Source organism: Dama dama, chromosome 18 (genome assembly GCF_033118175.1).
Source record: "Dama dama isolate Ldn47 chromosome 18, ASM3311817v1, whole genome shotgun sequence".
NCBI lineage: Eukaryota > Metazoa > Chordata > Mammalia > Artiodactyla > Cervidae > Dama > Dama dama.
Window position 1 is genome coordinate 87,742,496 of NC_083698.1, and position 26,666 is coordinate 87,769,161.

At 46.5% G+C, this 26,666-nt stretch overlaps 1 protein-coding gene across 1 annotated transcript in view; it reads left to right on the forward strand.

Annotated features, from left to right (window-relative positions):
• Window positions 1-26,666, forward strand: part of SND1 (staphylococcal nuclease and tudor domain containing 1) — a 414,480-nt gene that overhangs the window by 263,062 nt on the left and 124,752 nt on the right. The window lies entirely within an intron of this gene.

The following is a 26,666-nucleotide window of genomic DNA, read 5'->3' on the forward strand; positions in this document are numbered from 1 at the left end:
CACAATGTGGGATCTTAGCTCTCTGACCAGGGATTGAACCTGCAGCCCCTGCACTGGAAGGCAGTCTTGACCACTGGACTGTCAGGAAAGTCCCAAGCCTTCCTCCTTTTCTTTGCTGACCAAATGTCCATCTTTCTTACCTTATCTTTTCTAATAATATTTCACAAGCCAGCAAGTCTATGTGTGAACCATGCTCTGTGAGCAGTATACATGTATGCATTCAAGGAGCAGATGGCTTCATTATTTCCCTGCTGGCAGGCAAGAAAATTATTTCCATCAGTACTTTGCAGAGCCTGTGGTCTTTGAGGGAGAGGGTCACCCCACACCTGTGCACACAAACTTTCACTCACTCCCAAAGGACATATCCCATTGTGTTTACCTGCTGCGCGCTGCCTTCTCTGGGGCTGTCCTGTTGCCTCAGCCCTACTTCTCTTGAATTCCTGAGTAGAATTTGCCACAGGGGAAGAGAACCAAGGGCCCCCTTTGCCTTCTCTGCCACATTGCCTCAGCCTCCCTTTTGTTGAAGGCATTGATAGTGTCTTCCCGAATTAGGGTCTCCTGCAGACCCCAGCTGAATGGATCGTTAGGTGTGATCAGTGACTCCCTAAGCACGTGGCCATGAAGCTCACAGTTGCTGCTTGGCCCTCATGGCTCCTTGAGTCTCCTGCAACATCTGATCACTGCCTGGCTCTACAGGCCTTCTGAAGGGGCCAGTGGATATATGATATACAGCTCAGGGGCAGCTCTAGAGAAGGAAGGCTGCAACAAAGCCACACCTCTCTGGAGGCCTATGCTTTCGTGTCTGCACATGTGTGCTGTAAGTGAACGGAGGGGCAGGACGGCAGTGTGTGCGAGTCCTTTCATGGAGCCGTTCATGTCCTTTTTATTAAGGTTCTCGTAGTGGAGGAGTTTCTTAGCAGTGAATTCTTGTTGTTACAGGGTTTGAGGTATGATATTCCACTCATTCTTTGCTCACTGCCTGCAAAACAAAAGCATCATTTTGGCAGCGTTGAGCTTGATCCCAGAGGTGTGAAAGAGAAACGGCATTATTCGTTCCCGGAAACTTGGCCACAGATCTATAGAGGAAAGAAAACATTGAGGTTCTGGCTTCCCAACATAAAACCACCTGAATGGAGCCTGCCCAGGGCTTTAGACCTGTCTTGGCTGGAGTATTCCTGCAGAACCTTTTGGTCGTACCTTGCTCAGACACAGGCAGCCTGATCACTTGGCCTTGGTGTCCACTGGTTCTCCTGTGTATTTGGCATTCTTCTAAGCTTAGCAATTCAAAAGGCATTGCTTGAGTTACCTTACATAGTGAAAGATAGATTACAGAAGCTAATACCTGCTAAAAATATAAGCTTTTACATTTTTCTCCTGCCATCCTCTATGCAGTTGTGTTATGCATCTTCTGATTTCTTTAGAATCCTGGCAGGGATACAGAACATTGAAGAGTCGTGAGAGAGAGAGGAGGCAGGGAGGCCTCAGTTTGAACCATGGCTCTGCTGTTTATGAGCAGGGGACTTCAGCGATGTTTGTTGTTGTTTTTCTTACTCTCGTCAAGCCTTGGTTTACACATTGGCTAACTGGAGAGCATTTCTTGCCTTTTAGGATTTTTGCGAGAGTTTAATGAGATGCATAAATGTTCAGAGCAGGCCTGCCATAAAGTAGATCATCAATAAATGTTTCCTTCCTGCCCTTTTCACAAAGACTTAGTGACTTCATAACCAGAGCTTTCCTTAACTCCGTGTGGAATGGCACAGTTGTGCACTGTGTGTATCTAGGAGATTCTGCTACCACATTAATTGAAATAAATCAAGAGAAGGAGCTGCCCCAGCTGCCTCCTGACTTAGCAGAACGCTCACTGAAAGAAGAGCTACTGGCTTTCCTCTTTGAGTTTGGAGCAAGGAACTCTGCATCCTGGTAAGACACAGGCCTAGGTCTTGAGATGCTCTAGAGGAGAGACAGGCACGTGAACAAACTGTAGTTTTGGGTGGTAGGCAAGAAAATAGAATTACTTACAAGACACAGAAGTAGCTAGCACAGAGGAGGGAGTGGTTGGTTGGGTGGAGGTCAGGGATTGTGTATCTGGGCTGTGTTTGAAAGGAGATATGAGTTTGTAATGTTGTAAGGACAGGATGAGGGGGGAAGAGAAGGAATATTCTAGGTAGAGGTACCAGCAGGTACAAAGATATAGAGGTACAGTATATTGTGATGTGTCCAGGGAACCATGAATCCTTTGGTACAGTGAAGAGTGGGGTGAGGCTGGAAATAGAGAAGGAAGCTAGTCTTCCATGGAACATGCTATGGACCCTCAGAGTTGTTTAAGATATGAGGAGCATGCCATGCTCACACTTGGTGTTAAGACAGTTTATCTTGGTAGATATGTTAGAATACATGAGGCTGGAGGCTGGGAGAGTGGTTAAGAAGCAAGAGGGACAGAGGCCCAAAATCTGGTGATAGAGAAGAGGAAAGGTTAGAAGAGTTTTTAACAGGAAGACTTCCTGTTCCGGGGGTCAAGGATAGGGGGTGACATTGAATATAGGAGAGAAAGTAAACTGGCCCAGGGCTTGAGTTTGGGGGCAGAGTTTGATGTCCACCAGCAAGGGCAACACTAAGAATAGGTTCTTGAAACAGATGATTAGATGGAGATGATTAGATGGAGAATCCTGAGAGAGCAGTCTTCTGGAAGCCAAGTGTTGGGTTTCACCTTAAAAGATCGAGTAGGTAAAAACTGTGGAATGATTTATACTACTGATCGATTACTAAGTCACAGATTTTTCTTCCTTTAATCAGGGTTGATTCAGCTAACAGATTACAGACTATTGGGGAGTAAATGTGGGTAAGAAGAAACAGAATTTAAAATAGACGGCTCTTCATAACAGTCTAACAGAATGGAAAAAGGAATGCAGAAAATTGAGTGCTAAAGGGTCAAGGGAACATTCTAAGGATGTCAGCATCTTGAGTACCTTTATAAAAACTGTAATTGTTAGGATCAGAGCAGAACATGACATGAATACTTAGAAAAGCTATTCAGTATACCTATTGTCTTCATAGTGCCAATTATAGAATGTAAAACTCAACGAAGTCTTCTTGGCTAGTGAGGACATTAAAGAGATGAAGTGAGATGATACCAGGACCTTGAGAATCACTGGTCTGAATTCTCACAAGCAGGAACTCAGAGGGGATGCAAGTCAGTCATCAGTCGGGCAGTGACCTAGTGGAAACAGATTGAATGAGAGGGAGAACAGGGCTGGAGATCCTAGAGAGAAGGGCCCTTCGGTTATCTGAGACCAACCCCAAAGCTGAATGTGAGTGTAAACAGACATGATACTCACAGCTTCCAGCTGCTCACCTGGACAGTGGTCCACATGACACAACTTGGTGACTCTCCGTGGAATGCGCCCTGCACCTGGTTAAAATGGAGTCTGCTGGAAATGACGTTATCGTTGTGATTCTCAAGGGAAAGTCGAGAGAATTGTTCAGCAGTCCCATATGTGCTGGTCTCATCACTCCCAGCCTCTTGGAGAGCCCTCTGGACTTCGAGGTGGGGTGGACACTTTCCACTTTCATGTGGCCTTTTTGGGGCAGACGGCCCCACAGCTTGATAGGGAGTGGCATTTGGCCCGAGCCAGCTGGCCTCTGTCACGGTTCCTGCACCCCTGTATGTGGAATGATTGCCTGGTCAGATGGGATAGCAGGTGGGGCTAGGCAGAGTCAGCTGTAGCTAACAGGTCAGCGCCTCCTGAGAGCGTTTGCCCTTCAGTCCTCCCAGCACCTGGCTCAGGTTTGGCCGCGGAGCAGGTGACCTTACCCCCTCAGAACTGACAGTGCTCAAGGTCCCCCACCTACTGTGGAGGCCGCCTCCTAGGAGCACTTATTTCAGTCTTCCAGGCAATCATGGGCAGTCCTTGTCCTGAGTTAACAAGGCCAACATTCCCTGGGCATTAAAAGCATTCCTTCTCTTCATCTAGCAGCATTTAGTGAGCTCCATACACTATCTCAGGGCTTCCCTGATAGCTCAGTTGGTAAAGAATCCGCCTGCAATGCAGGAGACCCCGGTCTGATTCCTGGGTGGGGAAGATCTGCGTGAGAAGGGATAGGCTACCCACTCCAGTACTCTTGGGCTTCCCTTGTGGCCCAGCTGGTAAAGAATTTGCCTGCAATGCAGGAGGCCTGGGTTCAATCCCTGGGTTGGGCAGATCCCCTGAAGAAGGGAAAGGCTACTCCCTCCAGTATTCTGGCCTGGAGAATTCCATGGACTCTGTAGTCCATGGGGTCTCAAAGAGTCAGACACAACTGAACGATTTTCACTTCACTTCATACACGATCTTCTCTTAGAACAAAAGCAGTCTGGTGGTGGTGGGTTAGTCACTCAGTCGTGTCAACTCTTGCAGCCCCATGAACTATATCTGTCCATGGGATTTCCCAGGCAAGAATACTGGAGCAGGTTGCCTTTTCCTTCTCCAGATCTTCCCAACCCAGGGATTGAGCCCAGGTCTCCTACATTGCAGGCAGATTCTTTATCCACTGAGCCACCAGGGAAACAAGTTTACTTTGTCTTTATTTTTAGTTCATTTTCACTTGTCCTGTGTGTCATCTTTACTTAGTACCTTGTCTAAAGGAACACTGAGGCACGTATTTGCAGATTGCATGGCCCATGTTTCACATTTTTATTTCAGAGCACCAGTGGGCTCTGGAGTGTCTTATTGCTGAGACCTTTGTATGACATTGCCTTATTTTGCATGACTTTCTTAGCTCTGGGCTGTCTGGGTCATGCTGAGGGCACAATTCAGGAAGTTGTCCTGTTGGCTAAGCATAGCAGGTATCAAAGTGTCATTAAATCAAATGTCTGAATGAGAAGAGAGTAATAATTTGAAATTTCAGTGCAAAATATTCTAAGAAGTCTTAATATCATCAGATAGTTGGACTCTTGTAACTCAGCAGTCCCCAGCCTTTTGGGCATCAAGGACCAGATTTGTGGAAGACACTTTTTCCATGGAAAGAGGGGAGGGGAGGTGGTTTTGACATGATTAAGGCATATTACATTTATTATGCATTTTCTTCCTATGACTGCTACATCAGCTCTACCTCAGATCATGAGGATTAGACCCCTGTATTTAACTCACTGATCCCACCTCATTTACATTTCCACAGTCTTAATGGTAGGGCAGCAACGTGTCCAAGGAATTGTGGACCAGGACAGGTTTGTCTGTGTGGTGGGCAGTGGATGGCGGTCACCTGGTGTGGAACTCACAGTACAAACCGTCTAGGATGCGGCAAGCCACCTGGCAGGGTGTTCCCACGTGGATCACAGCAGGCGACTTATAATTAACCAGTTACCTAGTCATATGAAACAAGACTAGGAAATGAGACTTTTCTTTGCCTGCCCTTTGGCATTTTTCAATTTTTTATTTTCTCTTTGATTACAAGTGTCCTCTTGAAACTGCCTCCCTTGTCATAAGGCAAGGAGGAGAGCCTCTAGAAGTCTGGGGTTTGATAAATGATGGTATGTGTGTGCCCGATGAGCTAAAGGTTGGCTGTATGTCCTTCCACCTTGAATGCCTTTGAACAAAGTACCACATTTCCTTCCCTCTGTAACGTCTCTTCTCCAGTCAGTCCTAATAGGACTATCAAGTGCCTGTTTCAGCAGAGCCAGAACTTTAACGAGAGAGGAGAGGGAAGGTGAACAGGAATATCGTCCTCAGGAATGGTGGATCCCCATTGATTACCAGTGCCTGACCAAGTTACACAATTAACGCCAGTGTATGTTTAAGTGAGAAATCCCACTCTGCTACCACAGAGGTGCTAATGAATCAGGCTGTTACTGTGGTTGTGTTTGCTAGGCTTCTATCCTTAATTAAGCAATTACAGGGTCTGCTGATACTTATGAATTCTTTTCAGATACTTTAATTGAATTGCAACTTAATGGATATTTGTAAAGTGGGGTAGTCTTTCTCTTGGGACTTGCCCATTTGGTTCTGTCTCCTCCGCCTACTTGTTTCCAGTTGGGTCCCATTACAGGAAATGGGCAGCTGGGCATGAGACTTTTCGAGGGCTGTTCTAGTTCTTCACTTTTAAAGATATTATTGTGAATTATATGAGTTATGTTGGTATCAGAAGGTCTTCAAGGGTCACTTGTAGTAATTAGCACAATAAACAGGTTTGGGGAGACTTTCTTAATGAGGCCAAGATTTTTATTACAAGTCCACTAAAAGAAAGGCATTCTCTGATAGGTTGTGGCTGATGATGAAATTAATGAGATAATTTCTGCCTTCTTGAACGCCTTGTAGTCTTACAGTTGAGACAGCCATGTGAAAAACTGCAACAGGGAAAAACAAAATAGAGTTGTGAAGAGTATAGGTGGCATGAGAGTGCAGAGGAAAGAACAATTAATTGAGGAATGGGAAAAACTTCCCAAGGGAGATGGCATTTGAGTGTCCAAGAGGATCTAGGACTTTTTTTTTTTTTTTTTACCTTTTTGGTCAGCTGTGTGCGATTCATTTAGGCAAAACAGCTTTGCCTATATTAGTTCTCAGGAAGAGTCACCTAAAGAAATGAATGGATTCATCCATCATTTTTCCCTCTGCTTTTGTCTGGGTGTATAAATCTCCTTCTTGGCCTTAGAGCGTTCAGAGCTCTGCCCTCAGCTCCCCATCTCTGCAGTCAAACCATCACCCATGATCATGTGGATGGAAGTGCAAGCCTACGATTACCGCCTGATTATCTTCCATCTTTAGATTGTGAATCATCCCCAGAATGAGCCTCCTCATGCTTGTGGGTCATTCAGTCACATGGCTATTTAATAATTTTTTTATGTCTACTGGGAACTTTGCTAGGAATATTGAAAAGTGTAAGATAAGGTTCCAGCCTTCTAGCAAAGTATTTGTATCTACCAAGGTACAAGATGCATATACATGAAGAGAAATGTATTTGTAAGAAGTTTAAGGGGAGGAGGAGCAACCCTTACCCTTTTATAAAATTATTGTTCTTCTGTGATTGTGTCAAAAAGATTAAGACAGTCCTGATTCATAGCCCAGAAATATGGGATCTGGGAAGGCAGTGAGCTGAGAGCTGGTTCAGCCGTGTTAGTGTGGGCCTGGAGTCTGATGTTCTGTCTGAGGACCACAATTTTAGGGTGGTCATCAGCAAACTTAAAAGGGTCAGAAGAGAGTGACCTGGGAAGTAATACCTTGGGAGGCCAGTACCTGAGGACTGGTAGAGGCATCAAAGGAGATATTCTCGACACAGTAGAGTGTCTCTGGGTAAAATAGGCAAGGATTCAATTATTTTTTAAGTAATCATTTCAAGTTTTTTTTTTTAATTGAGACATAGTAATAAATAAGGGGGCTTCCCAGGTGGCACAATGGTAAAGAATCTGCCTGCCAATGCAGGATATGCAAGAGACACGGGTTTGATCCCTTAGTGGGAAAAATCCCCTGGAGGAGGGCATGGCAACCCTCTCCAGTATTCTTGCCTGGAGGATTCCCTGGACAGAGGAGGCTGGTGGGCTACAATCCGTGGGGTCTCAGAGACAGGCACAACTGAGCATACAGCACAGTAATAAATAAAGACATCAATAAAAATAACATTTGTTCGGCATGGTTTAATGGCAGCCACAGACCTTGGAGCTAGAACATTTAAAGATGCATTCTTGCTCTCCTGCTTCCTAGTTAATTATTTCCATCAGACCAGCCTGCTTGTCTTGGTGTGATGCTGGGACCTAGAGGTGCAGGGAGCAGCAGGGCACATGTGGCAGCTCCCAGCCAGTCAGGCCAGAGACTCCAGCCGCTGAAGGAGAGAGGGTCCTAGGGGTGGCCCTGCCTTCTGTGGAGTCAGTCTGAGGGGTGCTGCAGCCTCCCATTTAGGATGTTCTGCCCTCACCGTCAGTTGGATTTCCTGTGCCAAGGAAAGAAAGATGCGGATTTTTATCTGTTTATCCTGGATAAGCCCATTGATTGCCTCTGGGTGGGTAGGTCAAAGGTAAGTGAAAAGAACCCTTACTTCCTCAGTAACCCTTAATTCTGCCTTTTAATGTCACCTTTTCCTCTTGCTGCCTTGGGGTCTCAATGTCTATCAGACAAGGGAAGAATGTCCTGCGGAGGTATCAGGCTATCCCTGCAGAGCTAATGAGAGCCAGTAGAGTGGAACAAAAGGGTCAGACCTGTGAGTTTTCCCCCAAGGAAACTCCATTTTTTCTATTCCTTCTCCTCGCCTCCTACTGGAAGGTTCTTTCTGAGTCTGTTAAAGCTTTTTTCGGCTGCCTTCCACCTGGTGGGCACGGTGGGGAGGGAATGGGAAGCTCACAGAACTCTAGTGGCTGTTCTTTGCTGGATTCTGTCCAACAGCAGCTCCTGTCTCTGGTTGTGCCCAGATGCCTTGGTTCTAATCCCATTCTTGCGGTGTCCCCAGAGAAATAAATCTCAGTGTGAATATTTCACGGCCATCTTCCCAGCCTGCTGGCATTTCCCACCAGCCCTGTAGTGGTGGTGGTGGCCAGCAGCAGTGCCCAGGACTGGACTGCCCACCACTCTCCCCACCCTGAGAGGGAGGGGTCTCTATTTGGCCAGCCTAAGAGTAGGAAATGACAGGACCTTGGATGCAGGAGAGGGAATGTAAATGGTGTGGTAATTTGAAATTAAAGGGAAATGCTTAGAAATCTGGTAATGGGCAGCCCTGGGGTGAACAGTGCTCACTGTGCCTGTAAGACTTAATCTTGGTTGCTATGGGAACCACCTCTCACATCCCCCTTTCAAACAGAGATATGACTGGATTTCTAAAAAGCAGAGAAGTACTTCCTCATGGAAAAGTGTCCTTGCCCCCAAGCCCCAGGTCTCTGCACACCTTGGGTTCTTTCCAGAAAGTTCTCCTGAGGCTTCCCCACACTAATGGGCTGGATTCGCCAGACCCCGTGCCTGGCTGTTTATGTAACAGCACTAATGGGGGCATTAGAACCCGTGGTATCCAATGGGGGCAGCCAGCCTATGTACACTCTTCTGGTGCCCTGGGAGGGGTGCCATGGGTTTCCACTTGACGGACAGGATAGGACCACTGGCCGCATCGTAAGGGGCTGTGAGGAACCCGGGCAGCTGGGCCTGGTCTCGGTGCCATGGGGTCGGTCCCAGAACCTGGTGTAGGGCTGCCAGACGCAGGCCTTCTAGGAGCAAGAACAGTCCACAGAAGTTCCTTTCATGTTCAGAAGACAGCTGAGATTCAACTGCATTCTCAGTCGTGGTTTTTCATCATTAGCGCTTTTCCCCATTTATTTAAATGACCCGCTTAATCCAGGCCTGGTAAGTTTTCAGGTTCTTTTAAACCGTCCTTTGCCTATGATAAAAATGGATGAGATCTACATCTGTCTTCAGTGACCTTTGGTTTCTAGACCTACAGCTCCCTGCAAAGTTGACTTCTGGGCTTCTAAGTGGGCTTTGTGGAAACTTTCTAAGTTTTTCAGATTCCCTGAAGTTTTTCCTTATTATACTCACACATTACAATAGTGGTCCTGAATAAACCCTAGTAACTCCCATGCTTACCTTCACTGTATGTAGGAAGATATTTAAATGGACTGGTTCGTCTACGGCGGGTGGAGAAGTTCTCATTTCACTGCCCTGGTGTGCCTGCTTTTCCTGAGCTTGTACATCTGCTAGTGATTTTTCTAGGGTTAATTTGGGTGTTTTTATTTTTAAATTGGAACATGGTGTCTGTCTCTTCTCTGTGTGTGTTTTGGATGCGGCCCCTGTGCTAGGCATGCGGTTATTAACTCCACTGATACACCAGTTCGCTCATTAGCATTTGCATTTTAAATTACAAGCTAGAGCAGACGACATTTATGCTATATTTGTACCTCTGCCTTCTTCATGAATGATGTCGTATGTGCAGAGACTGCAGAAATAACTCCTCTGGGGCCCTGAGGTATTTTAGTCTCTTCTTCAACAAACTATTTCTTCTTTACTCTTGATTCTCATTGTTTGATAGCAAATTGTTAAGTTCTTTTCCGAGTTTAGCTTTATTTGTGAGTGCTGCTGATTACGATGTGCTGATGATGGTCTCACCCTTCATATCAAAATAGACCTGCTCTGTGGAGTGGCCTCTTTCCTCTCACGTGATGGTCCTGGAGAGCAGTCTGCTTTGACTAGAGAGGAGAGAGTTTCTTCCCCATGGGTGGGTGGGGAGACGTGTTAACAGATATTTGTTCTTGCTCGTATTCAGGCTCACACCCCTCTTTTCTATCATTGATTAGTCAGAGGTTATTTTTTTTAACACCTGTTACTGCTTGGCGCTGCAAGGAGAAAGAGAGTAGGCTGAGAATACATGCCTTCAAGGAGCTTCTTTTTGCCAAGAAAGATTGATATTGCACTACAGAGCAACATGTACTTAGATGCCAGGAGTTATGTTCCCTTCAGGGAACGGTTTCTCTTAGCAGATGGAAATGTTAGCACCTAGATCACAAGATCTGAGTCAGAAGTGCCCAGATGTGGATTGGGGACCTGGGAGGGGAGCGTCCGAGGCCCAGCTCTGCCCCAGCCAAGCCTTGGCTGGTTTCTGACGGCAGACTGCGGGCGGGCAGGAAGCAAAGCACTGGTAGGTAGCTACGCACTCATGTCCTCCTGCTTCCTCTTTGTGATGACGAGCTTCAGTTCTCTGAAGGTCTGTCACAGGTACCCTTCCTCTTGATGAGTTCTGCTTTTAAAACACATCATGAAAAATCCAGGGAAGTCGCACTGGAAATAGTAAGTGTGCATTCTAGGTAATACATACAGAGGTAGGTAATGGTTCTTTAGCAATTTTATCTTTACCATCAACTCTTCTTTCAAAAGAAGTTTAAAAAGGTTGGAAGGTTGATGGGCATGACAGAGTTGATGAAGAACTATTACCTCCCTCTGCATTTCTTTACCCCCATGATGGTTTGTGTTCTGTGCATACTGTTAACAATGTCCTTCAGTGGCTGCCCTGAGCTCTGGGCTCCAAACATGGCCCTTTGAGCCTGAGTGGTTTCCCTCTGCCTCTGTAGTCTCCAGCTTCTTTTGATCACTGTGTCTGTTACCTGCAATATTGTTCTCCAGAAGCTAAGTCTGATAAGGCAAGTATAGATAAAGTGGAGGAGATGAGCAGGCCCCTGGAGGCTTTGGAGTGGTGAGCAGAGCAGGAGATCCACTGGCTGGGACACAGTGGGTCAGGTGAAGTTTCCTTGGGGTTGTATGGTGGCAGGCATCTCCATGGTACTCGGAGTGTTCAGAAGTCTCATGTGTAAATGCTTCTTGAGGATGCTCATGGAAACAGTGGAAGCAGACAGCTCAACTGAAGACCCACGGAGTCCCACAGACTCTCATGGTAACATCTGTCATCAGGGGAAGGCCTGCCTGCTGCTGCGGCTCCAGGGGAGGGGAGAGGGCTTGACTGCCCGCACTCCCCTAGCTGCTGAGCCATCCCCGCCCTCTCACGGTTCCCTGCACCTTCCTCCACTCTGTCGCTGGGTTCTGACAGAGACCTTGAATTAAGTGGGTTAGGAATAAACTGCTTGAATGCGCTTGTGCAGCTAGCTTCTCTCACCAGCTATCTGAAGTGCTTTTGGAAATACACGGGAGTCCTTTGTAAGCTGCTTTATAAGCTGTGAAGTCCATTGTTGCCACTCTTCACAGCCAGCGAATCTCTAACCTAAGTAAGGTGGACTTGGCCCCCGGCCAGGGCTAGGAATTGACACTGTCAGCAGCAGCAGCGCCGCCCATCAGAGTCACCAGCAGCTGTCGCAGGTTGGAGGATTTGCAGAAATTGAGATGGCTGTTCCCAGTTATTGGCACTTGCCTGGTGATGAATGACCGCGTCTGTGCGCAGCGGCTCTGTGTGCTTTCCTTCGGCCTTTTCTTCTCAGCCCCCGATTGTGGCGCCCGCTCAATGGCCCCGTTGTGGAGGAGGGCGCTGAATGGAGCGCCGAGTGGCCTGCCTCTCCCGCCATCCCCTCCCTCCATTGGCCTGAACCGAGCCAGTAAGAATAGCTCTTTGATCCCCTGAACTGGTTCTTGGGGCAGGAATTTCGTGGCACATAGTGCAGATGCCAAGGGGCTAAGAAGCTAAACTCCAGAGGCCAGAGAAATGAACTTCACCTGAAAGAGTGCCATGTGATCCCAACTTCGATTACTATGGGGTCCTTTGGCCTTAACCCACACATTTACACCAGAGTGGCCAGAGAAGGAAGACCAAAGATCAGTAAAGGTCTATCTTGATAAAGTCGTTCATGGGTAGCATGTTTATTTCTGATATGATTGCCCCAAGAGTGAAATTTATAGGGGTTTGGCACCACTTTTGTATAACTTCTTATCCCACAGTCATGCATATTCGTGTATGCATATGCTGCAACCGGGATTACAGTGCCATCTCCTTAGAGATTAAATTGCAAAGAAAGCTGGCATGAATGACCTCTTTTAAGAGACTTACACCCTCCCAACTCTAAGCTCTACTGTGATTCTCTCATGTTACCTTTTAATTTTCTCTACTTGCTACTCTCTGAAATTTTCTAGTATATTTACTCTTTTGTTTTTGGGTTGTTTTTTTTTTCTTTTTTTTCTTTTTTTGGTGACTCTATTACCAAGATGTAAGATGTTTGAAGGACAGGGACCTTGTCTCGTGACTGCAGAACCTCTAAGTAGAGCCCAGACAGTATGTGATTCGAGGTCAGCATTCACTGGACAGTTCTTGGGTGAATGAATGCACACTGGTTCTGGGCTAGCACTTAGTTTATCTGGAAGTTCTGAAAACAAAGCAACAACACTGTTACCCTGGAGAATGAGTGCTGGAGCCACAGCAGCACCAAAATGAAAAACAGGACCAAACTGGGTACCTGTCTAGAGAACTGAATTAAGGCTCAGAATTGCCCCACAAAGTCACATAACCTCTCTGGGCCTTGGACTTTTTCAAAGAGAGAGGGGATCAGATTAGGTTTCTCTAGGGTTCATTAGAGATTTGAATCTCTAATAATAATAATAGCCATAATGGGTATTATTTGTTGTTTAGTCACTAAGTCATGTCCAGTTCTTTTCTGACCGCATGACCTGCCAGGCTTCTCTCTTCATGGGATTTCCCAGGCAAGAATACTGGAATGGGTTGCCAGTTCCTTCTCCAGGGGATCTTCCTGACTGAGGGATCGAACCCACGTCTCCTGCATTGGAAGGTGAATTCTTTGTCACTGAGCCACGTGAGAAGCCCTTAACGAGTATTATACGCTTTGAATTAACTCAATCCTTACCATAGTATGGGCTTCCTTGATAGCTCAGTTGGTAAAGAATCCACCTGCAATGCAGGAGACCCCAGTTTGATTCCTAGGTTGGGAAGATCCACTGGAGAAAGGATAGGCTACCTTCTCCTGTATTCCTGGGCTTCCCTTGTGACTCAGCTGGTAAAGAATCTGTCTGCAATGCAGGAGACCTGGATTCTATCCCTGGGTTGGGCAGATCCCCTGGAGAAGGGAAAGGCTACCCACTCCAGTATTCTGGCCTGGAGAGTTCCATGGACTGTATAGAGTCGTACCCGACTGAGCGACTGTCATTCATAGTATTAGATGGATACCATTACAACCCCCATTTCATTGATGAGAAAACTGAAGCCTGGGAATGTTAACTTGGTAAACAAAGAGCAGAACACATTTTTTGTCCATATCATGTATACTGTCAGTTAGAATGCAGCACCCAGCTTGACACTGACTGTACTGAAGGTCTTAGCTCTTGTGTCTCCAGTCTTCCATCCTTTCATGTCATCTGTCTGCACTCTCTTGCTGGCTGGGAATCAACCAGATGCTGTCTTTCCTTGGGGATGACCGACAGCAAAGCGTAAGAAGGGAACAGTGGTGGCCTGTTCGGTAAATGCAGGAGCGTGGGTGTGAGATCTTGGTTGATGTATTAGAGTCTGGGTTTGTTTCTCGGCCCTGCCGGTGTCACCAGTAGGAACATGTCTAAGCCCAGAGCCTGGCTAGGACATGTGACTGGGGACGAGAGAGCAGGTCAGACCTGTGGGATGGGCTTATGAGCAGGGGCATTTATGGACAAATTAAACTTTAGCCCTGAGTAAGCAAAGTCCTAAGCCAGTTATTACTGCTCTGGCACTTCTAATGGGCCCTGTGCAACCCTTATAAATTATTCAGCTGCTTTATTAATAAAAGGCCAAGCAACTTGCCTGGTCCTGGCGATACTTAAGTAGAGCTCAGAACAGGTTAGAGGGGTAGCAGTACTTACCCACCCCCAAGGAACCCTCCTTTCTTATTTGGAGATGAAAGGGTTAAAGCAGAGTTTTGACAGATAATGCATAAAATTGGTGTTGAAATGTTAATATTGGAGATAGACAAAGGGCTTTCCTCTGAGGAGGTGCCTGCCAAGGTTCCCTGACTGCTGCATCTGATTCACGTTTCACAGAGTCTCTTGATTCTGGTGACTAAATGTCCCAGGATATCTAGCACTTAAGCATCAGAAGTTGTTGGGTTTTTCTTTAATAATTCTCATAATATTTTGTTTTATTATAATGTCAGATTTACAGAAATATTACCAGTTCTGCAAAGATCTTTTCCTTTTCCTTTGTTGAATCGTTGACATACTGCCCCATTTGCTATAGAATCAGGAAACTTGCCACGTTTCCCGTTACATCCATAAATGATGTAAAATAACTTTTTCCATCTCACACAGGATATACCATAAAATAATTTTTTTGTCTTATGTGGTCACTGAACTTGTTCCCTGATAGCAACTCTGATGCTGCCCCAGTTTGGAAGGTGTTCTCCAACAACTGTATGTACATCCTGGCTTTGCAAGGAATCCCCTGCTTTCAAGTGCTCCATTTAAAGTTTGGGCCAGGTGTCAAGCTGGTGCATCTTTTTAGTTCCAAAGATATCATTATAATAGCTTTGGGGGGGCTCTGTCAGCCTCAGATTTCTCCAGAGGTTACAGATCCCAGAAGCAGCACTTGGGGAGGTGGTCTGTAGCCCAGTCTGGGTGCCCCTGGGAAGGTGCCTGTCCCAGCAGGTCAGTATGTTTGTTCTCTGAGCCCCTGGAAACTATCAGGGCTTTCTAATCTTCCTTCATTTCAGATTTCAGTTTACAATGGACCTGATTAAAGCGAAGTGACTCATTCATACACACATCCAAGAGTGTCTGGGTTCTGTTTTCTTAAAGGTGTTCTGAGAATATCAGTGGTTTCTTAAGGAACCCTACATTTATCTGGACTCTGACCTGCTGCAGGGCACCACGGAAAGAAGACTCAAGGCTGAGGCTTCCCATCGTGCCCTGTAAATGCCTGACACTCCTGTTCAAGGGCCTGACGTCTTGTTTCACAGTACACAGAACAGAATTTCCAAAGAGGGATTTTTTTTTTCCCAGCTTTGTGCATTCTTGTCACCCTATTTGCTCTTCTGCACCCACTTCCACTATTATGCCTTTGTGACTTTTCATGAAAATGAATAATACCGTGTTGGTATTTGTGCTTGCCCTCATTGTCTCTTTCCCCTTCACTAGACTATATTTTCATCTATTGGTGAATGGCCTTGATTTTATAACAGCAAGAATTGTCCCAGTAATGTTACCACCATTATTGGCGTTTGTACCTAGTGAAGCACTTTGTCTGCATTGCTGTCTATGATCCTGTAGAGGACTTGACAAGACTGTTACCTTTTAGTACAACATGAAGTATTCAGTTTAGTAATGTTGGACTTGGAGGCCTAATTCTAGGTGGATAAAATGGGTGAAAAATGATTTAGAAATATTTTTAAAAACAGTCAGTCACTGGACAAGGAACGGGAAGACCTTGTCTCTTCCTCCAGACCCTAGTGCTGCCTCTCTGGCCTTTGACAGGCTCACTTAGGTGTCAGTCCTCACTTCTGTGACTCCCCTTGCCTGGTCACTTGTAGGCGCTACCTCCTGATTGTTAACTCCGGATTAGGGTCCCGGCTTGTGTGGCCTTGGATTATGTTCAATGAGAGCTGATGTTGTTTCTAGCCCTAAAATGCCATGACCTTGTGAACTCTCCCCGTTGCTCAGTAAGTTGAGTTGATTGGATTTTCGCCCTGACGTGAATGTGATCTGTCTGAGGAGGCAGTGACAGCTTAGAAGACATCTGGTGTCTTCCCTCAGTTCATCAGATAAACACTGTAATTGGATGGCAGGACCCAGTTTTAAAGTATCCTGTGCTTAAAGGTAAGCTAGCGAAGGGCTAATGTTAATCGATCTAGATCTTGGAAGAGTAATTAGGGCCCTAATGAGATGAGGACCACGTGCATCTAGGATGGCTCCAAGGAAGCTGAGAAGCTGCCTTGGACTTCCTTGGGGTAGGCTTCTTCTTAAGGGCACACCCTTTGCTCAAATTTCTCCCACGTGTTCATGTAGGACCTGGGCCCCTTGGTAGCCCAACTGTCTTATGTTCCTAGGTCAGTGGGATTCGAGATTTCTTGTGCTAAGCATTGGCTCATAAGGGGTTTGTTTTTCTTCACGTGCCCACTTTTTAGAGCTACAGGTCTAAACACATAAGCTGAGAAATACATAAGTTTCAAATGGTGTTGGAATGCTGGTTCGCCCACTTCACACATGCGGTATATTAAGGGTTCACCTTTAGCAGCAGCCCAATTAGTGACTGCTGATACTGCTGAAGGACGTCAGTGTGGGATTGTTAGCCGTTGCTATGAGAATCCTCACTTTTGCACCTCCTGACTCATTTTACACTGAACAGTGCATGTGTGCAGAGATCTGAACGGGAGGGCTGATGGGATGGGGAACTGGCAAGCACATGAAGATGTGTTCTCAAGTCCCTTTGAATGGTGCGTTCTCAGTGCTCATTCAGTTCCTCCACCTCCTGCCCTCATGGAAGCTTGTTTTCCCTAAATCCTTAAACAAATAAGTAAGATAGTTGACCTTTATTTGCAGCCAGCTTCAAAGCAGTTCATTTTTTTTTTCATTTATTTTTATTAGTTGGAGGTTAATTACTTTACGATATTGTAGTGGTTTTTGCCACACATTGACATGAATCAGCCATGGATTTACATGTGTTCCCCATCCTGAACCCCCCTCCCACCTCCCTCCCCAGCAGTTCAAGTTTAATCCTTAGCAGGAAGATTGCCTTTAATGAGCCAAGTTTAGAGGAGGTGGATCTTAATCTCTTAATGTTTTGGCAGATGAGATGTGTATGCACAGTGAGAAAATACAATTGCAGCTTTCTATTCTTACATCTGAAACGGAACCAGTCCCCCAACAGCATTTAGGAACCCCCAAAAACTGTGGGTTCCTCTTGTTGTCATTGATTCAGTTTTTTTGCATGTAGAAGCACCACTATAGCCTGTGTCCATGTATAGTCTTGCTTAGATTAAAAATAAAACAAACATCCTTTGCTCAACTCACTCAGAGGTCATCTGGACTTAATTTGAACTTCGCCTAGGGAAGAAATTCCCATTCCAGAGCAGGCTCCTTTGCCTGCTTCCCGAGCTCCCTGCTTTCTCAGGATTTGGCCCCAGCCTGGGGTGAAGTGCGGGTTAGATTCCCTCCGGAAGGAAAAGGTGCTTCCCTCAGCCTTTGTCAGCGCTAATTGCCAGCTGTGTTTAGTCCCTCTCTCACTTTGTTTTTCTTTCCCTGGTTGTCTGGTGGGCCTGGTTTTATGCTGAATAAAAGAGAAAGCCTGCTTGCTGATCCCTCCCCTTCCCTCTCAGCTGTCCTCTCACTGCACTGGGAAGAAATTATGGATTTGCGGTTGGGAGCGGAGGCTTTAGAGGGCCTGTCATCACCATGCCCCTGATGGGAGCCCACTGGCTCTGCCCACTTGCTGCTGCTGTTTCTTTAGAGTCACAGAAGGGTTCCTGGACACTTCCACATGGTGCTGAAACCCACTCCCAATAAGTTCTAGCATCCAGCCAGCTTCTCACACCAGCAGGTCTGGAAGAAGGTCAGAGACCTTACATTTCCGGTGATGTCAGCACTGCGTATTTACAGACTAATCTTGATTGGAAATGATCTAAATCACCTTTCCCTTTTTTTTTCCCCTTCCTCCTAGTCTTGGAAATTATGAAGTCTCCATTGCACACTCAAAGCCTTAGTGGCTATGAGAACAGGTTTAGGGAACTGGTCCCCATCTAGTCTACACTCAGGCTCCCCCACTTGCTAGATATATGTAGTTTCCCCATTAAAAAAAGAAAAAAGTGGGACTGAAAGGGTGTTAATTGTGTGATGAGCAACTCAGTGCTGTGAAGTGCTGCTAATCCAGTGAACAGCAAAGCCGGAAATGGCCATTCTGAGCCCAGACTTGATGGAATGATTTGGATTCTGTTCGCATAGATGCCATCATCTGGGGAGGCCTCAACCTGGAGGTGTCAAGGCAACACCTTCTTTCCCGCCCACAAGACTAAACTGGTCTTATCGTGGCGTTCCCTTTCCTCTGCTGGCATTAGCCCCAGCTTGCTGAGGGGTGTTGGGGATCCTGAGCCGAAATGGGTCTTTTATGCTGTAATACCTGTGTTTAGATCGTCTGTGTGGTACAGCAGAGTGGGGCAATTAGCTCTCAATGACGGGTCCCCAAGCAGTATATTCAGGAGCCATGGAAGTTCCCAATTAAATTTCAGCTGTATAAGTTACAGTCTCTTAACCTGGAGAGATACTCTGAAAAGGAATTCCCAGGACTTCCCTGGTGGCCCAGTGACTAAGTTTCTGTACTACCAATGTGGGGGTACCAGGTTCGATCACTGGTCAAGGAACTAGATCCCACATGGTGCAATAAAAGATCCTGCATGCTGCAACTAAGACCCGGCACAGCCAAATAAATATAATTTTTTCTTTTAAAGAAAGAAAAGGAATTCCTTCTAGGGGGTAAAGTTACATTGTTTGGGATAGAATGTGATGGTTAAAAGTGGAAGGTGGAAACGTGGGGCTGGCTTGGTTGAAGAATGTGCCCGAGTTCCTGGGGCCTTTCCCAAATCCTGGTCCCTTCCTTAGTAGTATGGGTGGGAACCTCAGCACATGCCTCAGCTTCTATCTTTTATTACTTAAAAAAGAAAAGAATGCTGCTTTCTCCTGCATGGGATTCCTTAGTTCTTATTTGGCCTTGTTTCAGGCCACGTGTTGGAAAATCCACATTAGTCACATCCATCTCTTCTCAGCTTCTGCCCTTTTCCCAGAGAACTTAACTGACTTCTGGACTAGGGTGAGCCCTTCCCCCTTGTAATGTGTTCCCAGAGTTCTCTGCCTTATGCCTAGAATACTGTCCAATGTAGACCTCCTCCAGTTGACTCGCAACTCCCAGACTCTTTGTTTGTCTCTTAACATGCTGAACACAGTCCCTGGCACATAGTAGACACTCCATAAATATCTGTTGACTAACTGCAAGAAACCTGAGCGCTGAAGAATTGATGCTTTTGAACTGTGGTGTTAGAGAAGCCTCTTAAGAGTCCCTTGGACTGCACGGAGATCCAACCAGTCCATCCTAAAGGAGATCAGTCCTGGGTGTTCATTGGAAGGACTGATGTTGAAGCTGAAACTCCAGTACTTTGGCCACCTAATGCGAAGAACTGACTCATTTGAAAAGACCCTGATGCTGGGAAAGATTGAAGGCAGGAAGAGAAGGGGACGACAGAGGGATGAGATGGTTGGATGGCATCACCAACTCAATGGACATGAGTTTGAGTAGACTCTGGGAGTTGGTGATGGACAGGGAGGCCTGGCGTGCTGTGTCCATGGGGTCGCAAAGAGTCGGACACGACTAAGCGACCGAACTGAACTGGAAATTCCACTTCCCTTCAGGAGCCACACATTCTTCAGTAAAAATTAGGGATCAGGAAGGTCACTTATGTTCTTACAGGTTCATCCTGGAGCAACTTGTATGTGTGTCTCTTTTGATACACACACTTCTAAGAAGCTCCTGGGCTTCTGTTCTGTAGTTGTACTACTGCCACACATTTGTAAACTTCTCTCGGGACCATACCCTACCTCCAGGAACCAGGAATGCACTTAAATAGAGATCGTCACTGATTTCTAAAGGGCAGGTAGCAGTTGCAGAAGGTGCAAATAGACGGAACCCACTTGGGGAACAGGAGAAAGCCAGCTTCACTGAGAAACTATTAGCTTTAGGCTGAAAATTAGCTTTGCTGTATCTTTTCAGACCCTTGGTCTTAACAGCCTCCGGAGATTCCCAAGTGGATCCATCAGCCTTTGAGGAGAGCAGCTCTGGTAGATTTTTATGGCTGTTTGCTTCAGCTTTGCATGCCAGTAACTCATTTGTGACATGACAGGCTACACCAATCCATGTTTTTTCTGAAGTTGCTTATCAAAATTGAAAGTGTCAGGTACCCAATATTTCGAGGCCAGTAATTAACTAGAACATTTTTATTTATGTAGATGCCTGTAAAACATCTTTATCGATATATCTTGACCTTTTTTTTTTCCCTAGTGTGGGTGATGGTAAGACAAGTAAGAAAAGCAGGTAGTTAGGAAAGAAGAAAGCATCTGTGTGATGAGATGTTTGACTCACTCTGGCACCCCACCCCACCCCCTCACCCCCAGCCTCTGAGGTCTGCTAATGGGAGCAGAGGGCCATGTGCTAGAATGTTCTCTCCCCTCCCGTTGAAGTTTTCCTCCCTCTGGCTTCACCTCCCACACACAGTTCTCATTCACGATTCCTTTTCCTGTCTTCTATAGTTTCAATTCCATTTCCTCTTTGTTTATCCAAGATAACTTTTATTTTTCTCTTGCCTTCTAGTAGGCGAGGAGGGCAGGCAGAATGCTTTCCATGGTGGGGCCTGAGAAACAGCACCTGTGCTCCGTGCTTTTACTTGGATTCTTCATTTACTCTCCCTTAACTCCGTCAGTCTGCCCTTACTTAATTTACCGCCATTATGTTCCTTTGGGGGATAGTAAGAGGAATTCCTGTAGCTCAAATGGTAAAGAATCTGCCTGCAATGCAGGAGACCAGTTTTCAATCCCTGGGTCGGGAAGATCCTCTGGAAAAGGAAATGGCAATCCACTGCCGTATTCTTGCCTGGCGGATTCTACGGACAGAGATTCTATGGCGGGCTACAGTCCGTGAGGTCAGAAAGAGTCAGACACAACTGAGCGACTAACACACAAGAGAAATACCAAGGAAAAGCTCTAAATGCTTTGAATCAAATGAAATTTTTTCCTCATCCTATCAGTGATTTCTTTTTCACTTAGATATAAAGCTGTTGCAAAACAAGTCTTGTTAATTTTCATGTATTCAGAGACTGCTTATCCAATTTGGCAATTATCACTTCCTTCCCCGCTCTCTCCTGCTGCTGCTCTTACCTTAGCCTTTTTACTGTTCCTTCTGCACCGGAGGGATGGAGAGGGGAATGGATAGAAATTTTCAACAGTGAATGTTGCTACTTACTGTTTAATTAGATTATTGTGAGGCCAAAACTGACAACAGTTGCATTTGGCAAATTGGATTGACTTCTAAAAATTCACTGACAAAGACTTCTTGGTCCTTTGGGTGAAGACAGATTGGCTGATTGATGGAGAGGACAGAGGGCAGCTAGGTGAGTGGCTTTTGACGCGATGAGTCTGGCACAACCTGTCTTCCTTCCTCATCCCTTCAGCAGATATTTATTGAATGTACACTGTGTTCTGGGGACACAGCAGTGAATAAGACAATGGCCCACCCTCCCAGACCAGCAGTGGGTTTCTGTCAAGAGGTGCCATGCTCCAGATCTCACTTGGAAAATACACATCTTCATTCCCCACAGAATGCAGCCCATGAGCCTCTTAAGAGCCTGAGCGTTTTTAACCTAGTCAGGAGGATCATCCATCCCTCCCTCGCTTCTGCTATATTTGCTCTTGTCCTCGATGAAGTAGTGGCTCTGCTGGTCTCACAAAGCGAGGCTTGAGACACACTCTGGGGAGATCCCTCTCACCCTGCAGTCTATTCTGTCTCCGCCTTTGTCTCTTTTCCCCTGGAATCTCAGTCTCCAGCCGTGTGACTACTCTCCAAGAGCTTTGTTATTTGTGTTGGCAGAAGTTCGGATCTGGAGAGCAATGCTTCTTATGGATTAATTGCCAAAGTAATTATATTGTAAAATAATATGCATGATTGATACTTAATATATCCCTCTCCTGGGAGCTGGAGAGCTTCACTGATTTGGAGAGATGAGCCAGTTGCTGGTTTAGGAGCAGAGCTTTGTATGAAAAGCCAAATTGATGGCCTGGGCTTAAAGACAGGAGTAGATGATGGGAGGTGGTTAAAGGATAACCAATGTAATCATGGAGTGTGTCGTCCTAAGAAGGCGTCCCCCGACATCATAAATCTTCAGGAGATGAGAGGCAGCAGGGTGAGATGGGGTATCCTGTTCTCCCACTCAGGCTTACTCAGAACGAGCCTTCCTGTGTCTGCAGTGGGGTCGTGTGGTTGAAGAATCTCCTCCCCTGCCCTCCAGACTCAAAAATAACCCTCCCCCCGCTCTTCGCTGCTGAGCAGGGCGCACGCAGCCTCTCCACATGACGAGAGCGCCTTATTTATTTGGGTGATCTGTGAGTTTACCTAACATGCCTCTTTAAGGCCCCCCTGAAAGCACTTTTTGGTCCATGATCATGTAAGGAAGCCCCCTAAATCCTGGGCCCAGTGGGCTGTTTAAGGATGTTCTTGCCGCTGGGTATTTATGGACAGCGGCTGGAGTTATGGCATTTATGTCTGTTGGTTAGGACACTGATATACATCTGCCGCATCTCCCATGGAGAGCTGCACCTTATCTCGAGAGAGAGCAGCTGGTGCATACCCATCACTCATGCTCCCTGCGGGGGGCGGGGGGACAAGCCACTTGGCCCCCTACCTGGGTGGGGCAGCGGATGAAGTGAGCTTCGTGGCACCTGCCAGGGAGACTTGGACGGAAAATCGTCAAGGAATTTTTTTTTTTAAGATTATTTATTTATTTGGCTGCACGGAGTCTTCGTTGGTTTGCACAAGCTTTCTCTAATTGTGGCAAGCAGGGCCTACTCCCTAGTTGTGGTTCTCGGGCTTCTCACTGTGGTGATTGTGGTGGCTTCTCTTGTTGCAGAGCATGGGTTCAAGGGCACGTGGGCTTCAGTGGTTGTGGCTCTCAGGCTCTGGAGCACAGGCGCAGTAGTTGTGGCCCGCAGGCTGAGTTGCTTCTCAGAATATGGGATCTTCCCAGACCACTGATGGAACCCACGTCTCATGCATAGGTAGGCAGATTCTTTGCCACTGAGCCACCAGGGAAGCCGCCATCAAAGATTTAAAGCCGGAGAGGGGACAGTACAGTGCTTAATAGCTTTCCTCAGGGAGGCATGTTTTAACCAGCTTCCTTTTTTTTTTTTAATGTATATATTTGTTTTTTAAAGAGAAGGTTGAGTGGTTTCCTTTTTCTGTTTTGTTGTTGTTTTAAAGAAATAACATGATTATTGACAGTTTTGTGAAAATAGAAAAATTAAGATGAGTAATAACTTCCATCATCCAGACAATCTCCAGACATTTGTGTGCAGCTCCTTTCCTGTTGCTTTCTTCACCGATTCCCTGCTGGCTCTGAGAGCCAGGAAAGACCTGGTATGATCTCCATGTCTTATGCAGGGGCCCTCACTAACTTGGATTAACTTGTCTGTTTCTCCATCCTTAAAATATAGGACTGGTAAATTTAAAGGAGATTAAAAATAGAAAAGTAAATGGAGAATGAGCTGGAGAAGAGACAGGCTGAGTTCTGTTGTTACATTGTCCTTGGTGCTGGCCCTTGGAAATTTGTGGTTGAGTAGAAATTTAAGGCTCTTTGTGAGCTTCTGAAACCTGGCCTTTCAGGACCAACATCCACTCCATTTCTTGGGCATAGCACCAGGAATCCATAGAGTGTCTAGAATTGATTTTTTCTAATGTTTCTTCCAGACAGGATCCCAGTCTCCTAATGGATCTTCCTGCTTGTGTTCTTGTAGTCCTTCTGGTCTGTCCACCCTATAACAGAGACTTGTCTAAAATGCACCTCTGCTCACATCATCCCCCTACTTATAATGTCTCAGTGGTTATTTTGCCTTCAGAATAAGGCATTTCAGGTTCTTCATGGTCTGAGCCCTGTTCATCTTTTTAGCTTTGCCTCCCTGCACCCCCACCAAGCCCTCCTCCTGACCAGAGGCATTTGAAGTGTTCAGAACCACATTCTGCTCCCTCAGCTTAGAGTGTCTGGCCCCTGCTCTCCTTTCATCATCACCCCTGGGAGTCCAGGTCTAGGTACGTGCTGTCAAGGAAACCTCGGTTTAGCATCCTGATGATCTGTGTACATGTCTGTATGTTCCCTGCCCATCTCTGTAAGCACAGTGCCTGGTGTGGAGCTGGCGTGCCATCCTTGTGTGCCAAACGAACCAAGCAGTGCACAAAGATTTGCATACGATCATCACCTGCCGGGTCTCTGCTCCCATCTCCTTCCTCCATGACCATGCAGGCTCCCTGAAATGCAGAGCCCAGGTACCCCACTTGCTCTGATCGTCCCACTGTGTGCACAAGAACTCTGGAGGGTACGTTAGGTGGCCTGGGAGTGGCAAGTGCACTAGAGGAGAATGGTCTGGTTGTGAAGCCAGATTCAAATTGTCAAGGCAGCAAATGAAGATGTGGTCATAGAACATCTGCAGGAGTTCGTGGGAGAAAGAGTAATCAGGAGGCGCTCCGAGGAAGGCCTGGAGCTTCAGCTGAGTCCTGAGGGCCGTTTCCTGGTCTGGCAGTGATGTTAGTGGCTTGCTGCTGGATTCAAGGTCGGGAGCAAACCTCGACAAGTCATCTCTTCCCCCTAGGCCTGGCTGCTCCACCGCACACACTTTGGTTCATGCGTATGCACGTGTGTGTGCATTAGGGGCAACCTCTCCCTGGCATGATCTCCCTTAGTTTTTACCGCATATCACTCATCACCTTCCATCACGCTGTGCAATTTCCTCGTTTAATATCCTTTCCCTTTACTTACCGTGCAAGTTTCAGGAAGGCAGGGATTTTCCCTCTGCTACCATAGAGTGAAACCTGGTACCTGGAATATTCCCTACTTTATAGTGGGCCTTTAATCATTAGGGAGCATTTCCCAGAACAAGGAAATCCTGTGTGAGGGGACATGTAGCAACTGAGTATTTACCAGTCCTTATTTGTTCTGTGGCCAGGGGAACTGGAAATGCGTAATTAAAATGCACGGTCCTATGGTTCTGTCCCCAGCTCTCCAAAGAAGTAAGTCCAGGTATGGATTTTCATCAACACAACCATACCGTGTGGTCCCTGCTACTTCTGAGCCAATGGAATAGAGATGTGAGTGGTAGGACCACACTGGCATGGTGCTTGGGGCCAGTGGTAGCACACTAGCTAGCATGCTCTACTGCTGAAGTTCTCAACATCCTGATGGAAACTTGTCCTGCTGGAGCCAGCACCATCCTTTGGAGGCCCTGGTCCTGTGTAGGTGGCGGTGGATTCGATGACCATGTCCTGTGACAATGCCTTTGATGAACTGGAACTTACTCCCTCGTCTGGTTCCTCTGATGCTGAAGCTGTTGTCTTGTTGATTCCAAACCCGGACTGCGGATAAACAGCCCCCTAAGTTCCTGTTTCTGACCAGTGTGTTCTGTGGAAGGCTACCATTTCTATTCCACTTGGTGTGTACCTTTTAAACAGCAACTGGATTGTGGGCTTGTGCTCATCAGTCTTGGCTGAATAGTAGAGGATCGTTCAGAAAAGGGTGGCTCAGGAGTCTTAGACTAGAATTGTGTGATGAGGGTAATGGCTGCAGCTAACTCGGTTGTGATTAGCAAGTGTTCAACTGCATAATCAGCTCATTTTCGAAGGTGGGGAGTGGACGTGAGGATATTTGGTGAACCCATAGACCCCAGGAAAATCTGCTGGAAGGCTAGTAGTGCTTGGCCAGTCCATACTGAAGGTTCACATTGCCTGTTGGAAGCTATCGTATCACGCTGTTCCTTGCCCCACCAGGGGTTGAAGTTGAAATGGTTAACTCTTCTGAATTACTTTAGTAGACACTTAATATTTACCGATACTGGTAGATGCTTCTTAAATAGTGAATTACCTGATTTAACATGCATGACAGTCTTATAATGCACTTGAAATGTGATTCCTGTTTCTCGGGTGAAGAACATGAGGCCTGAGGCCATCTGCACAGAATGAATCAGGGCGTATAGGGCACAGCCATACGTGGTGGCCCTAAGAGGCAGAACCAGGACTAACCCTACAGTCCTTCACTCTTCCTTTGAGGGTCAGGGCTGACAGGTATGACAATGAAAGTCCTGTAACACTAGGGTTCTGGTTCCCCATGGAGATTCAGGCCTCTGTGAAGCCCCTGGATACAGGTAACACATCGTCTTAGACCGACTACTATTCTGCCTTGTTTTCCTCCATTATTAAATATGCAGAGTGCATGCGCCTGCTCTCTGGCCCTCTGTCTGCTGCACTGAGAAAGGGGCACATGGGGCTCCCTGCAGCAGGAGCAGCAGTCGCCTCCCCTGCCTTCCCCCAGCCTGTGTTGTGTGTGTGGACGGGCGACCCAGACGCATCAGGCGTGAGTACCAGAATAGAACCAGTGACTTCTCAGCCACCTGGACTCTCCACACACATAGGAAATAGGACCAGAGTTGCAAGCTGAGAGTATGGGATGGAGAGAGAAAGGACCATGCCGCACACTGGCCAGTTGGCTGATTCAGTTCAGTCGCTCAGTCGTGTCTGACTCTTTG